Below are 13,888 nucleotides of genomic sequence, written 5' to 3'. Positions count from 1 at the left end.
TGTCTAGGGATACAAGGCCAAGACAAGTAGGTGGTAGATGCGAAATTAGAACTCAAGCCTTAATAAAGCTATTTGTGTCTACTTTTAGCACTACATTTAAGTTGGTGGGAGGTAAATTTTGGTGATATGTGGCTTTGCATCATATTTTCTATGATTTATGAAGATGAACTTTTGTTAAAATAATGTATGTATGTATGTCATATATATGTGATAGTTAAAAACAGAAGCATGCAAAAAGAAAACGACAAAATACAAAACTTTCAAAACCCTTCTACTTAGAGCCAATCTTGGCCTCTTCATGTCTGTTCCTATAGTATATATATATATATATATATATATATATATATATATATATATATATATATATATATATGTTCATGGGTCTTTTAAGGGCTCTAGTTGTGGACTGCCAAATTGCCATGAATACTGTTTTAACATAATATGCCATATTAAATAAAATGGCATTATCAAGGTATTTGTTAATTGGATTATCACTGAATCAGCAAAGTGTAATATCTCAGCAATTCCATATGCAGAAAGCTACAGGGTTTTATTTATAATGGAAAGGACCACATTTACCCCACATTTACCATAGCAACAATGGCATTGAAAAACAGGACTATATTTACAAAGAAATACCAAGTTTCATGAAGAATAAAACACTTTTGAAGTACATAAAAGAAATACTATAGAATCAATATCTCCATGTTTGTTTATAAATTCATTATGATAGCAAATACTTGATTAAATATATGGAAAGCAACTTTTTCACCAGCATAAATTCCACATAGATTAAACAAGTAACTTAAATGCGATAAGTTATATAACAAAACATGGATAAATTATTATTATTATTATTATTATTATTATTATTTGGTTTTTTGAGGTAGGGATTTGCTCTGGCTCAGGCTGACCTGGAATTCACTATGTTGTATTAGGGTGGCCTTGAACTCATGGCGATCCTCCTACCTCTGCCTCCCGAGTGCTGGGATTAAAGGCGTGCGCCACCACTCCAGGCAAAACATGGAGAAATTATTTAAAAGCCTCATAGTAGAGAGGTTCTTTTGAATTTTGAAGTCTAGATAATATGTTAAAAATTGATACACATTGCTATCCAGGAAGTAAAAGTTTATACTTGCCAAAATACACTTAGATTAAATTTACAGCTAAATGGACCCTAATTCAACAAACATGTAAAACTTAATTTTATCTGTATTCTGTATATATAAAAAAACAGCTTTTATTTGACAAGAAGGGAAAGAAAATGAGGGAGGGAAGAAGAGAGAAAAAAATGAAAAATCAAAGAAATAGATATATCTAATGAAGTGATACATTCTGTATCGAGGAGCTTTTTCCTAATAAATAGTGCACTTGCCCCTAGTAACATCTATTTATAAAATTTTTATTTTACTGCTGGCTTTAAAATCAAATGCAGCCTAAGATGCATTTCTAGCCTAAGCTGAAATGGATGCTGAAAGCCCTATTTAGTCCTGTGAGCTATAGTTAGAAGTGACTATAGGAGAACAGTGGAAGTGATACAGTACTTCTGGGCATCTGATGGTTTAGCCATTTTTCTATCCAAGTACATGTGAAATGATTATTCATGTATATTCAGTGATTTTGAATGATGAGTTTAGAACACAGTAGTGAAAATTAGGGCCTTAGTTATTTTGGTCTTCAGGGAATAGTCACTATCCAACATGGGAGCCTCCATTTATTCTGTACAAAGCTTAAAGTGCTGTTATAGTGTATGTTAGTGTTTTTATTCCTCTTCTAAATTAATACATGAGATTCTATGTTCTGGCATGGGGAAAAGCTAATAACCAAAGACAAAAGAGATCATTAGCTCATTAGGAAGCTGCATAGGATTAAAACCTGTAACTAGACAAATAAGACCAGATCAGCAACTTCTGATACAGAATTATTTTGCTCTAATTACCTGAAACCCCAACTCAGAGTTGATCATTTATCACACCTAATCAATTATGTATTTATTTCTCCATTCTTAAATTTATCAATGTAAGAATTATATTTTAGATTGTTGATACATTTAGATTGTTGATACATTCTGAAATTCAAAGATAAGCCAGTAAACAAAACTTTTTGAAGTATGCAAAATTTGGCAAAAGACATTGAAAAGGTGAGTGAATCAGAAATAGAATAATATCAAAAAAATCTATGCAATGAAGCATGATTTTAATTAAATTTCTGAAAACTAAAGACAAAGAAAAACAGCAGAAGCATTACCTATACAGAAATAGCAACTTGAATGACAAAGGATTTGTAATTTAAAACCAGAGAGGCCAGAAAGAACCACTGAATAAAAAAAATTTCAACTGTGAATTTAATATACAGCAAAATAATCCTTAATGAATGCAGAGTAAGTAAAAATAACTCAACCATATAATTCTTTCTTTGTGTGATATATAAATTAAATATTTTTATGACAAAAAGTTACAGCATTATATGACACTCGAAGTAATAATATTTAAAGATTGTGAATGTTCAAAGGACCTAAATTGACGTAACTTTCCACAATTCACTCAAAGTGGTAAAATGTTGATACAAGTATATTTGTACAAGTCAAATAACAATATATTAATACAGAGCAATCATTATAAAAACTAGAGATATGACCTAAATATATTTTAATTAATCAAAATGTACTTCTGAAATCTATTTAAACAACACCTGCATACAAATAGAACAAGCAAATGAATGAGACCCAATGGAAAGATAGAAAATAAACAATAAAAAGACAAATACAACCAAATGTCAATGTATAAAGAATTATCTTAACACTAAGTACCCATGGAATATAAACATGTTCCTTGACTCATGAAGTGCTTACTTCTCCATTAAGCCTCATAAGTATACAGAATTGTAAGTAAAAAATGGAACAAATATATCTAACAGGACAATGTTATTCTAAAATTATATGTAAGTGCATAGCAACTGAAATGGCTCAAGCAATTTTGAAAAAGAATAAAGAGGAAGCAAACAGTATACCTGATTTCAAGATCAATTGTGTAGCTGCAGTAATTAAGACTGGGTGATTGGCAAAGATACAGCTGCACAGAGGGAATAGAAAATACAGGAATAGAGTCACACAAATGTGTCCTACTGACTTTTAACAAAGGTGTAAAAATAATTCAGTGGAGAAATAATAGCTTTTTCATCAAATGATCCTGAAGCAATGAACATTCAAAGGTAAAAACAAACCCTGATTTAAATCTTATATCTTAGATGAGAATTAACTCAAAATGGGTCATGAAATTATATGTAAATTATAAAACTACGTAAGTTTTATAATAAAACATAGGAGAAAATCTTCAGGATCTGGAGCTAGGCAAAGAGTTTTAGACTTAACAACAAAGAAATATTCCACAATTGGAAAAAATGGACATAATGAACTTTATCAAATTTGGGGCTATGGGTGGTGGTACACATCTGTAATCACAACACTTGGGAAGTAAAGGCAGGAAGGTCATGAGTTCCAGGACAGCCTGAGCGGTAGTAGATCCTGTCTTAATTTTTTTAAATTTGTTTTACAAAAGATTCTTTAAAAAGCCAGGTATAGTGTGCACACCTTTAAGCACAGAATTTGGAAGGCTGAGGTAGGAGGATCACTGTGAGTTCAAAGCCAGCCTGAGACTACATAGTGAATTCTAGTGCCACCTGGGCTAAAACAAGACCTTACCTTGAAAAAAATAGATACTTCTATCTATTTATTATTAGTTTTAGAGACAGAGAGAGAGACAGACTTAGTGCACCAGAACCTCTGCCACTGCAATCAAAGTCCAGATGTTCACACCTCCTAGTGGGCATGTTCAACCTCGCGCTTGCCTCAGCTTTGTGCATCTGGCTTATGTGGGATTTGGAGAGTTGAACATGGGTCCTTAGGCTTCACAGGCAAGTGCCTTAACTGCTAATCCATCTCTCCAACCCAAAGAGATTATTTATAAAGATTAAAAGGCAAGCTATAAATTGGGAAAAAATATGTGCTAACCACATTTTATATAGAGAACTCATAACTGAAATATATAAAGCAAGTTCTTCAACAGTGAAAAACAGACCAAAGAATGCTATTTAAAACTGAGAAAAAGCCCATCAAACAGGAAATATAGATGATAATAAGATCGTAGTCATACATAATTATAGAAATATAGACTAAAATCATAATGGGGTATCCCTATATATATATTAAAATGTCAAAAATACAATGTAATGACAATACAAAATGATAATAAAAATATGGAAAAATGGCATCACTCATACATTACTTATGGGAATGCAAAAAATTTGGACAACTCTTCTAAAAATAGCTTGACAATTACTATGTTAGAAAACAAAGAAAAACAAAGTTAAACATGCAACTTCCATAGCACCAATGACCATTCATCCAAGGTTCATAGCCACTTTATTCTTAATAGCTAAAACATGGAATTGGAACCTATATGTCCTTTAATAGATGAATGCTTAAATAAACTGTGTTATATGCATAGTGCAGATGATTACTCAACAATTAAAAGAAAAGTTAAAGCCAGATGTAGTGGTGCATGCCTTTAATCCTAGCACTCAGGAGTGAGAGGTTAAAGGATGAACAGAGAGCTACAAACAGACCTAGTTATTCTCTTACTGGGCATTTATCCTAAATGTATCAATACAGATATATTTCTCACATGTTTATAGCTGCTCAATTCATTATAGCTAAGAACTAGAATCATCCTAGGTGACCTGCACTGGATGAATGGATAAGGAAGTTGTGGTACATACACATAATGGAATTCTACTCAGCAGTAAGAAAAAATGATACAATGAAATTTGTAGAAAAATGGACAGACTTGGAACACATCATACTCAGTGAACTCACACAATCACAGAAAGACAAATGCTGCATGGTCTCACTTATCTGTGGTTCCTGACCAGGAACAGCTCGAGTTTCTGACATAACTGATAGGCAACTCAAAGCCCACACAATAGGGATAGGAGGGCTTGGGGACAGGGGAAGGAAAGGGGAGGGGAGAAACAAACACAAAATTAAATTCAAAATGAGCTGATGTCGGGGGCTGGAGAGATGGCTTAGCAGTTAAGTGCTTGCCTGTGAAGCCTAAGGACCCCAGTTCGAGGCTCAGTTCCCCAGGTCCCACATTAGCCAGATGCATAAGGGGACACACGCGTCTGGAGTTCGTTTGCAGAGGCTGGAAGCCCTGGCGCACCCATTCTCTCTCTCCCTTTATCTGTCTTTCTCTCTGTGTCTGTCGCTCTCAAATAAATAAATAAATATTTTTAAAAAAATGAGCTGATGTCATAGAAATCTTTGACCCTGGAGATAACCTAAAATATATAACCCTCAAAAGGAGTAAGGGGGAGCACCTGAAAAGTAGGGCTCTAGTGAGGGTGAGAGGAAGCCTAAACTTAAAAGAAAATTCTTTTTTTTTCTGTCTCTGACCTGAAACGCCCAGTACCAGAAATTGGTTGCTACCCACAATGAGCTGTTGAATGGAGAGACTTACATAGCCCCCAAAACAAGACAGGGTTCTGTCAAAGCACTTGGTTACCTGCCTGGGACAAAAGCAAAACATGGAGAGACCTGGCTAGAATCCAGAAGTAAGCTAGTCCCCAGACAGTTAGCCCATCTAGTGCTGGAAAGCCCTACATGATCTACTGGGGGGAAAGTGGCCAATAACCATCTGAGCAACCAGAGGTCTAAGCTACTCAGAAGCAAACACCCTGACAAGTTGTACATGCCAGTGCAATACTTACATATAACATAGGTGGGTAATTAGTTGCTTTCTGATTGGCTAACAGATCCACTCAGTGTAAAGGAACCCATATGTGGAATTGGAAACCATAAGAGAATCCTATGGATACAAAGATTATGTTCTCCAGAGTCAAGCTCTCACTAAAATGGCTAAAAGAGGGGTTACACACATCAAATTCTCCCTAAATTAATAATGCTTATCCCCTATAAACTATGCTGACTTCACTTTCCATTGAAGAATCTGTTCTTCTTTTTCAGAAAGTAGAGAGACCAGAGGGGAGAAACCACCCCTCACACTTCAGCCAAGCCACAGCTGAATCCACAGAGGAAGTGGGGAAATGAGCAAGAGTGCTGCTTCCATGCTGACCCTGTTAATTAGCGCCAAGATGAAGGAGACAGACCCTGATGATACTCAACACCTACCAAAGCAGACATCCAGAGGCTCCTAAGACCTCATCACTGAAGTAGACTTAAAACTCACACACTATGGCTCACAGAATTTTGTGGAAGAGGGGGTGGAAAGATTGTAAGAGACATGAGTTGAGACATCATGTCCAGAGAAATTCCCTCCCCACAAAAGAACAACTGACAACTGTTCCCACAACACATAACCCACAGCTCCATCGGGAGTACCTTCAACCCTACTGAAGAGGGTCTCCACCAAATGGGGGCAGGGATGAGGGAAAAGAGGGCACCAACTCCTGATGTATATATACAAAGTATGTTGTTGCTGTTAATAATAATAGCAACAATAACAATAAAATCCAAGAAAAGTTATTGATATATATAACTGAATTAATGAAATCCCACTGAATGAAAAAGAGCTAAGCTCAAAATATTATACATAACCCTATTTATATATAACTTGTTGTAATGACATTTTAGAATTGAAAGACATACTTGATTGTCAGAGGTTACATACATTAAGAGAGAGGGGAGAGTGACAGTATTTATAAAAGGGCGATATAAGAAATACCTGTAGTGTCAGAATTTACTATCTTGACCATGGGAGTGGAAATGTGAAACCACATAAGTCATATAACTGTGTGGATATTATATATACATATATATGATATAATTGTGTGGATATTATAAATAGAAATACACAAATACATACAAGTAAAAGTGAGGAAATCTGTATTCAATCATTACATTGTATCAACGTCAATATTCTATGATATGTTTTACAGAATATTAGTATAGAAGTAAGTTTCTCATTGCTGAGACAAAATATCCAACCATAAACAACTTAAGAAAGAAAAGGTTTTATTTTCTGCTTACAGTTTCCAGACAATATCCAACATGGTGGGGAAAGCATGGGAGGAACAGGAAGCTATAGTCACTTTGCCACATCAACAAAGAGGAAATAGAAGGAAGGAAGAATACTAAATGCTCTGCTAGCTTTCTTTTCTTTTTTAAAAAAGTTTATTTTTATTTATTTGCAAGCACACAGAGAGAGAAACAGACAGACAGAGAGACAATCGGTGTTCCAGGGCCTCCAGCCATTGCAAATAAACTCCAGATGCATGCGCTCCCTTGTGCATCTGGCTAACGTGGGTCCTGGGGAATCGAGCCTTGAACCGGGGTCCTTTGACTTCATAGGCAAGCGCTTAACCACTAAGCCATCTCTCCAGCCCAGCTTTCTCCTTTTTATACAGTCCAGGAACTCAGCCAATGTGATGGTGCTGGCTGCAGTTAGGGTGGGTCATTTTATCTCAACTATCTCATGTAGAAAATCCCTATCAGACATGCCAAGAGAGTTTTTTCCAGGGTGATTCTAAATTCTGTCACTTTGACAACCAAAGATTCACTATCACAAGTCCATTCCTTACCAACTTGACACTCAAACATAATATTTTGAAGCCATTAACTTTCCACCTGTTTTCTCCATATGCATGGTCATCTTACAATGCAAAATGTATTCGGTCTACTTTCAAAGGCACCCATAGTTTTTAATCATTCCAATAAACACTGTCCAAAGTTCAAAGACTCATCTAAGACTCAAGACAGTCTGTGATCCCTGTAAAATCAAAACATAAGTTACACACTTCTAATATGTAATGGTAGAGAGTAAACATTCCCATCCAAAAGAGAGGAACAGGTTCACAGCAAAAAAAGACCAGACCTATGCAGGATGGAAAACTAACAGAGTGAGCAAGAAATTCTACAGCTTCAGGTCTGAAACTTTGGATCTGTGATGAAATGATCTCGCTCAAAAAGCTTGGACATCTCTGCCACTCCAACTGTGGTTTTGTTTCTTTTCTTTTGTTTGTTTTGCAGCTCCACTGTGAGGCAGTACCTACCTTGGGCCGCTAGATTTTCAGGGCAGATGTCTTACAATCCACACATCTCCAACATCACAAATACACCAGTGCAACCTATCGCTCCTCTCCACACCTTCATGCAATGGACTCACAAGGCTTCTTTGCAGCCTCACATTGCCTAGCCTTAGAGCTTTCTGGAACCATGATGTAATCTATGACCCTCTATTTCTTCCATTTTTAATGCTTCCAAAATCAGTACCAGTTGGATGACAGTCACTTTTTTTTTTGCCAGGTTGGGATGAAGTCTGACCTTAGGAAGCAGGAAAATCCTTCAGCATTCTTTCTTCTTCCAAAACACTTAGCATTCTCATTAGCTTCAGCCTCCAATAGTTTGAGTCTTGCCATCACAGGATCTTTCCTAGTGTCTTAATGCACAGCAACTGGCTCATCCTTATTGGTTGTAATCTCTTTCATGATTACAGCTGAAGTGGCTAAAGTCTTTGATCCTGACACCTTAAACTTCTTCATATTTCTTTCTGTGATAAACTTAATATTTTTCATATCCTTTTACTCTATATTTTGTTGTCTTTCATTGTAGCTCTGAATAAGAGCAACAAACATAAGCCAAACCACACTATGCTTTTCTGTCTTGAAATTTCCTTCATAATAACTAGTAGCCCATGCCTAGCTTGTGTACTGTAAGCCAATCTAATAAATCACAATTTTTATTGACAACTTCTATACTTAGAGTCAATAAACCATATTTCCCTCCCCTCACCCACTTTCCCCTTCACAACTCTGCTCTCCATCATATCCCCTCCCTCTCTCCATTAGTCTCTCTTTTAATTTGATGTCAACATCTTTTTCTCCTATTATTAGGGTCTTATGTAGGTATTGTTAGGCACTGTGAGGACATGTACATAGAGGCCAATTTCTATCTGGACAGTTCAATTGTAAGGAGTGGTACCCTTCTTTGGCTCTTACATTCTTTCTGACACCTCTTCCTCAATGAACCCTGTGCTTTAGAGGGTGTGATAGAGATGTTTCAGTGCTGGACACTTCTCTGTCTCTTCTTTTCAGCACTATGTTGCCTTTTATGTCATCCCAGTGGTCATGGCCATCTGAAAAGAGAAGCTTCTATAACCAGAATTGAGAGTAGCATTAATATATGAATATAAAGTGTAGTGGTTTCAGGGCAGTTTGGTATAATATATACATTTATCCAGATAAGAGTAGACTTTAGGGGCTGGAGAGATGGCTTAGCGGTTAAGCGTTTGCCTGTGAAGCCTAAGGACACCGGTTCGAGGCTCGGTTCCCCAGGTCCCATGTTAGCCAGATGCACAAGGGGGCGCACGCGTCTGGAGTTCGTTTGCAGAGGCTGGAAGCCCTGGCTTGCCCATTCTCTCTCTCTCCCTCTATCTGTCTTTTTCTCTGTGTCTGTCGCTCTCAAATAAATAATAATAAAATAAAAAATATTAAAAAAAAGAGTAGACTTTAAACCCCTAAGGCTCATGACCTCCCTTGCCATAGGTATATGATTAGGTTTTCAGTATCAAGCATGTATTGCCTCCCATAGACTGGTCCTTCAGTACAACTAGAGAGCAGTTGGTTTCCCCCCGAACAGACATGCAACTATTGCACTCGTTCAGTTATTTGACCTGTGTAGACAAACTCGAGGCTTCTAGTATCCACTGTTTTCCCTGCTGATGATTCTGTCTCTGCATACAGTGAGCTTCTTCTAGCTTTCAGTTGGGTGGGCTACAGGAGAAGTTTTTCTGCTCAGCACCAGCTTGATTTCTCAGTGGCTTTACCACTCAGGCATGTGAAGTCATCATCAATAGGGTCTTGCCATCTGCTTCACAAGGGTAATCAAGGGCCTTGGCAATAGACTGTAATGTTTTGGAGGCAACAAGGACCTACCTGGCCAACAACTCACTGGAAGGTATCCCATCCCTGGCACTGAAAATTTTGTAGTAACAATCTATGGCTTCTGGATGTGCCATTATTCAAAAAAGCATGTTTTCATATGTCTTATTCAGAATATCTTGAATTTTGATTGACCCTCCCCCACCCTTCTTTTACACAATCTTTTCCCCTGGCCTTAGTTAGGCCTTTCCCCTCCCTATAATCTGTTCTTCTACTTACATATATATAATACCATCCCCTTAAGTCCTTCCCTTTCCTCACTCCCTTATAGCCTTTTTCTATCTTACTGGCCTCTGCTACCAATTTTTGGTTCCAGCTCACACAAAAGTCTATACATTTGCAGCTAGGATCCACATATGAGAGATCTTGCAACATTTGGCTTTCTGGGCCTGGGTTACCTCACTTAGTATAATCTTTCCAGATTTCCCTGTAAATTTCATTTTTCTTTACCTCTGAGAAGAACACATCTTTAAAATACATTCATCTGTGGAGGGACATCTAGGCTGGTGCCATTTCCTAGCTATTATGGATAGAGCAGCAATAAACATGGTTGTGCAAGTATCTCTAAGGTAGTGAGAAGAGTCATTAGGATATATGCCTAGGAGTGCTACAAGCTGGATCATATGGTAAATCTATTTTTAGCTGTCTCAAGAACCTCCGCACAGATTTCTACAATAGCTGTACCAGATTACATTCCCACCAACAGTGTAGAAGTGTTCCCACTTTTCAGCATCCTTGCCAACATTTATTGTCATTTGTTTTCATGATGGTAGCCATTCTGACAGAGGTGAGATGGAAATTCAAAGTAGTTTTAATTTGCATTTCCCTGAGGGCTAAAGATGTAAAACACTTCTTTAGATGTTTATATGCCATCTGCATTTCTTCTGATGAAAACTCTATTTAGTTCCATATCCCATTTTTAAAATTGGGTTATTTGATTTCTTTTTTTAAAATTATTTATTTATTTATTTATTTATTTATTTATTTATTTATTTGAGAGCGACAGACACAGAGAGAAAGATAGATAGAGGGAGAGAGAGAATGGGCGAGCCAGGGCTTCCAGCCTCTGCAAACGAACTCCAGATGCGTGCGCCCCCTTGTGCATCTGGCTAACGTGGAACCTGGGGAACCGAGCCTCGAACCAGGGTCCTTAGGCTTCACAGGCAAGCACTTAACCGCTAAGCCATCTCTCCAGCCTGGGTTATTTGATTTCTTATTGTTCTGCTTTTTGAGTTCTTTATATATTCTGGATATTAATCCTCTGTCAGATGCGTAGCTGACAAAGATTTTCTTCCATTCTGTAGGTTGCCTCTTTGCTCTATTCACAGTGTTCTTTGCTGTATAAAAGCTTTGTAATTTTATGTGATCCCAGCGGTTTATTAGTGGTTTTATTTTCTGAACAATTGGTGTTATATTCATAATGTCACTTCCTATGCCAATATGTTGAAGTGTTTCCCCTAACATTTCCTCTAGCAATTTCAGAGTTTCCAGTCTGATGTTAAGGTCCCTGATCCATCAGGATTTGATTCTTGTGCATGGAGAAATATAAGAATCTATTTTCATCCTTCTGCAGATAGATATCCAGTTTCCCCATCACCCCTTGTTGAAGAAGTTACCTTTTCTCCAATGAATATTTTTGACATTTTCACAAAAATCAGATGGCTGTAGCTGCCTGGATTAACATTTGGGTCTTCTATTCTGTTCCTTTGATCTACATGTCTGTCTTTTTGACAATACCAGCATGGTATTTACTTTTTTTTTTTTTAGGCAATTGTGAATAGGAGAGATTCTCTGATTTCAACCTCCACATATATGTTGTTAGTATATAGGAAAGCTGATTTCTGTGTGTTTATTTTGAATCCGGCTATGCTGCTAAAAGTGTTTATCAATGCTATCAGTTTGCTGGTAGGGTCTCCAGGGTCCTTTATGTATAGAATCATATCATTTGCAAATAATGATAATTTGATCTCTTCCTTTCCAATTTGCATTCCTTATATAAGTGTCTCTTGCCTTATTGCTATAGCTAAGACTTCCAGTATTATATTAAATAAAAGTGGGGCAGTGGACACCCTTTTCTTGATCCTGAATTTAGTGGAAAAGCTTCAAGGTTTTCCACATTTAGTAGTTTGTTGGATGTAGATTTATCATAAATACCCTTTATTATGTTGAGACATGTTCCTTCTATTGCCAGTTTCTATAATACTTTTCCCTTGAGTGGTTGTTGGATTTTGTCAAATACCTTTCTTGCATCTATTGAGATAATCATGTGATTTTTGTCGTTCAGACCAGTCATATGATATATTTATTGATTTGCATATGTTGAACCATCCCTGCATCCTTAGGATAAAGCCAACTTTATTGGGTTGATTAATCTTTCTGACATAGTCTTGTATTCTTTATTCCAATATTTTGTTCAGAATTTTTGCATCTATGTTCATGGGGGAGATTGGTCTGTAATTTTCTTTTTTATTCTGTCTTTTCCTGGTTTTGGTATGAGGGTGATGCTGGCTTCATAGAAGGAGTTTGGTAGAATTCCTTCTTTTTCTATTTTATGGAAAAGTGTGAGAAGCAGCAGTGTTAGTTCTTCCATGAAGGTCTGGTAAAATTTACCTGTGAATCCATCTGGGCCTGGACTTTTTTTTTTTAATTGGGAGACTTTTTATAACTGCTTGGATCTCCATAGTTGTTATAGGTCTATTTAAACATTTTCTAGGGTTTCTCTAATACAAAGTTCCAAATTCTTATATATTCCTTTTACAAACCAGTTCCAAAAGACCAAGAACCACAAGTTCTTATTTATCACAGTAATGGCCATACATACTTCTCAGTACAAATTTTCTGTAGTAGTAACTTTCTTGTTGATGGGACCAAATAGCTGACTAGAAGAAACTTAGGGAAGGAAAAGATTTGTTTTTGATTATAGTTTCAAGAGGAAGTTTCCATCATAGAGGGGAAAGTATGGTAGGAATAGGCAGCAGGTACCACATCTTCACATCAGCATGGAAAAAGTAGAAAAGTACAAAAGCAATAAGCAGTACTGGACTATAACATCTCAAGGCCACCCACAACAACACATTTCCTCTAACAAGGCTCCACCTCGTAAAGGATCAACAAACTTCCCAAACAGCAGCACCTATTGGGGATTAAGTATTCAAACACATTAGTTTACAGGGGACATTTTACATTCAAACTACCACATAAGGCTCTCTAGTCTCTAGTACAAAGTTTCAAACTCTTCAGCATTCCTTCTGCAAACAATTTCCAAAAGCCAATGAAGCATGTGGTCAGGTTTATCTCAATATAGCTCAACTTCTTAGTGTCAATTTTCTGTATCATTTACTTTTTCATTTCTAGGAAAATACCTAACTGGAAACAACTTACAGAAGGAAAAGGGTTCATTTTCATTCATAGCTCCAAAGGGCACCAAACATAGTGGGAAAAGCATAGCAGGAACATTAACCCAGAGTCACACTGTCACATAAGCAGGCAGGAAGGACAGAGAGGAATGGATGCTGAATGCTCAGGTAGTTTTCTCTTTTTTATTCAGTCTAGGAAGCTGGCCCATGGGATTGTGCTACTCATAGATTGAGGGGGTCATTTTATCTCAATTAATCTAATCTAGAAAATCCCTAAACAGACACACCAAAAGATTTGTTTCCATAGTGATTCTAAATTCTGTCAAGTTGACAACAAGAGATCAATTATCACAATTACCATTGGATGCAGCTGAGTAAAGTGCACAAGGAATCCTCTCTATATGTTTTCTTATAATTGCATTTGAATATATAAGTATCTTAACAAAATTAAATTGAAAAGTAATATTGATGGAAGAGTCTGAATTTATTTTTAAAATACCCATAATACAATAAAGAATTACTCAATGATTTACTAACAATGATATTTGGGGTTGTGGAATTATGGATGATGTTTATTT

The sequence above is a fragment of the Jaculus jaculus genome, chromosome X (genome assembly GCF_020740685.1).
Source record: "Jaculus jaculus isolate mJacJac1 chromosome X, mJacJac1.mat.Y.cur, whole genome shotgun sequence".
Classification (NCBI taxonomy): Eukaryota; Metazoa; Chordata; class Mammalia; order Rodentia; family Dipodidae; genus Jaculus; species Jaculus jaculus.
This window is presented reverse-complemented; position numbering follows the sequence as displayed.